The sequence below is a fragment of the Chionomys nivalis genome, chromosome 2, assembly GCF_950005125.1.
Source record: "Chionomys nivalis chromosome 2, mChiNiv1.1, whole genome shotgun sequence".
NCBI classification, from domain to species: domain Eukaryota; kingdom Metazoa; phylum Chordata; class Mammalia; order Rodentia; family Cricetidae; genus Chionomys; species Chionomys nivalis.
The window spans coordinates 117,347,187-117,350,779 of record NC_080087.1 but is presented as its reverse complement, the minus strand read 5'-3'; the positions used below and the strand labels follow the sequence as shown (position 1 = coordinate 117,350,779).

Below are 3,593 nucleotides of genomic sequence, written 5' to 3'. Positions count from 1 at the left end.
CCTAGGTAGAGAGAACAGTGATTGATTAATCTTGGCAGTCAGTTTGAAACACCTAGGGAGAGGGTGTGTTCATCAGATTTGCCTGTCGGTTTACGGTGGGGCATTTCCTTGATTGCTGTTTGATGTGGGAGAACTCATACAATTGTGAGTGGTAGCATCCCTCGGCATGTGGGCTTGGGCTGTAGAAGATAGGTAACAGAGGCAGTCACAGGAAGTAAGCCAGTAAGCAGTGTTCTTCTGTGGTTTCTGCCTCCAGATTCCTGCTTTGAGCTCCTGCCCTGTCTTCCTTTAGTAAGTGACTTAACCTATAAGTAAAACAAAAACTAAACAAAACAACAACAAAAAAGCCTTTCCTAGAGTAATGTTACAGAGCAGAGAGAGTGAGGAGGCTGCGTCTGGCTCCCGCTCTCACAGCCATTGCAGTACATTGAGCTCCATAGAGACAGCGCCGGGGCAAGCGAGAGCCGGACGGGCACTGGGCAACTCTGTGCCTCGCGGACGAAAATCAACTAAACATGGGCAAAGGAGATCCTAAGAAGCCGAGAGGCAAAATGTCCTCGTATGCATTCTTTGTGCAAACTTGCCGGGAGGAGCACAAGAAGAAGCACCCGGATGCTTCTGTCAACTTCTCAGAGTCCTCCAAGAAGTGCTCAGAAAGGTGGAAGACCATGTCTGCTAAAGAAAAGGGGAAATTTGAAGACATGGCCAAGGCTGACAAGGCTCGTTATGAAAGAGAAATGAAAACCTACATCCCCCCCAAAGGGGAGACCAAAAAGAAGTTCAAGGACCCCAATGCACCCAAGAGGCCTCCTTCGGCCTTCTTCTTGTTCTGTTCTGAGTATCGCCCCAAAATCAAAGGAGAACACCCTGGCTTATCCATTGGTGATGTTGCAAAGAAACTGGGAGAGATGTGGAACAACACTGCTGCAGATGACAAGCAGCCCTACGAAAAGAAGGCTGCCAAGCTGAAGGAGAAGTACGAAAAGGATATTGCTGCCTACAGAGCTAAAAGGAAAACCCAATGCAGCGAAAAAGGGGGTGGTCATGGCGGAAAAGAGCAAGAAAAAGAAGGAAGAGGAAGATGATGAGGAAGACGAAGAGGATGAAGAGGAGGAGGAAGAAGAGGAAGACGAAGATGAGGAAGAAGATGATGATGAATAAGTTGGTTCTAGCGCAGTTTTTTTTCTTGTCTATAAAGCATTTAACCCCCCTGTACACAACTCACTCCTTTTAAAGAAAAAAATTGAAATGTAAGGCTGTGTAAGATTTGTTTTTAAACTGTACAGTGTCTTTTTTTGTATAGTTAACACACTACCGAGTATGTCTTTAGATAGCCCTGTCCTAGTGGTATTTTCAATAGCCACTAACCTTGCCTGGTACAGTCTGGGGGTTGTAAATTGGCATGGAAATTTAAAGCAGGTTCTTGTTGGTGCACAGCACAAATTAGTTATATATGGGGACGGTAGTTTTTTTGTTTTTTTTTTTTTTGTTTTGTTTTGTTTTTGGTTTTTTTTTTTCATCTTCAGTTGTCTCTGATGCAGCTTATACGAAGATAATTGTTGTTCTGTTAACTGAATACCACTCTGTAATTGCAAAAAAAAATTGCAGCTGTTTTGTTGACATTCTGAATGCTTCTAAGTAAATACAATTTTTTTTATTAGTAAAAAAAAAAAAGCCTTTCCTAGTTGGTCATCATGTTTACCATGGCCACAGAAGAGCAAACTATTACAGTGAAACTGGGTGCAGTAGAGCTTGCCTGTAGACCCAGGACTTGGGAGTTAGAGCCAGGACATTCAGAAATTCAAGGTCATCCTTGGCTCCATAGGCAGTTTGAGGCCTGTCTAGACTGTCTCTAATTTACTTTTTATCAATTAAGGACTTTTATGTTACAAGTGCACATGCTCTATGTCCCCACTCCTACATTGTATGTGTCACATTTTCATTGTAATAGTTATGCACAACTGCACTTAGTTTATGCAGAGCTGGGTATCAAACCCAGGGCATCGTGTGTGCCAGGAAAGCACTCTAACAACTGACTCACTTCACTAGTCAGCCTGACTCCATCTTAAGATTAAAAGTCATCTTGCTACAAGGTCAAAAAAAAAAAGTTTATTCCTGTAAAACTTGAATTTGACTGGGTCTTAAGCCACATTGTGGAATTTTACATGTTCCACAGACTATACCCCAATCTCTACCCTAATGAAATGTTTTAACAGATAATTTTGATATGTTCAACCAAGTTCCTACATAACTAAAATTCTGCTGGAAATCCCCCAACCTTTGAAAACTCCCTAGATTTGCAGTTTGGGGAGGGCCATATAAACCCCAAACTGTGTTTGATGTTGTTTTTCAAACCTCATTTTAGAGAGATATCCCTGTATGACAGAAAATAATACTTGTTTAATTTGACCAAAGAACTTGGGTAATGTTCTTTACTCTCACTCAGTGGGATTAACAAACACATGGGCTGTAGCTTTGGTTTCTTGGCCTTTAAGAAAGCTGAGAATGCCTCCTGGTTTTGAGAGCAGAGTAGAACAGAATGGTGTAAGCTTAATCACAAAGAAATGTTGCCTAAAGAATGATATTCTAGTTTAATTATAAAATAAACATTATTTATAATAGACTACTAAAATGCTCTTATCTCCCCATAAGTATATAATTTAAGATACCTACATTCTCAAGTATAATTTTTATTTAGGTTGGCAGATATAGTTTTACTTAAAAGATATAGCTAGAACTATACGAAGAAATGAATCATGAAAAATAATTTGATTTCTTTATCACGTTGTTTTTTCTGACTATCAATAATAAGTGATAGCTCCTCTTTTAAAAATCACTGTTCTGATCATTCGTACATCTGTATAAATTCTTTTTCTTGAATGATATTTGCCTGCAAGTATTTGTGGTATATGACTATAATCAGTTATAATGCAAACAAATAGTATCCCACTAATCTTATGTGATCTAGATTTAAATAAAGCATAAGACATGAGGATTTCATGGGGCAGAGCAAGCAAAACAAAGATAGGCAAGACCACTGTGTGGGGAGAGGAGATCAGGTTTAAATAGCCAATCACCTACTCAGTACCTAATTCTCCTTTCATCCTTAGATATATCCAAAGACTATGCTGAGTTCGTTTTCTGTTGGATTTCTACTGCTGGGCATGCAGCCTACCGTTAAGAATAATTTGGTTCCCCAGTGAGACTCCCTTGGAGAAAACTAAATTTTCATTTATAAATGATTATCTATTGGAGATAGCTTCTGGGTTAGGAATGGGTGCATGTTTACCCTTCTCTTTACGACTCTAGGATCCCAAATGGTGCAGACCCATGCAGGCCCTGTGCATGCTGCCTTAATCTCTGTGAGTTCACAAGTGTACCAATCATATTGATTTAGAGAGTCTTGTTTTTCTGGTGCCCTCCAGCTCCTTTGACAGGGCTCGCTGAGCCCTGTGGGAGGATTTGATGAAGACATTTTATTAGGGCTGAGTGTTCCAAGGTCTCTCACTCTCTGCATACTGTCTGACTGTGGGTTTCTATGTTGTTTCTATCTGTTGTAGGAGTAAGTTTCTCTGATGATGGCTGAATATGTG

The 3,593-nt window shown here is 40.2% G+C and overlaps 1 pseudogene; it reads left to right on the top strand.

Moving 5' to 3' along the window:
- Positions 1-376: 376 nt before the first annotated feature.
- Positions 377-1,481, top strand: LOC130869801 (high mobility group protein B1-like; annotated as a pseudogene).
- The last annotated feature ends 2,112 nt before the right edge of the window (positions 1,482-3,593 follow it).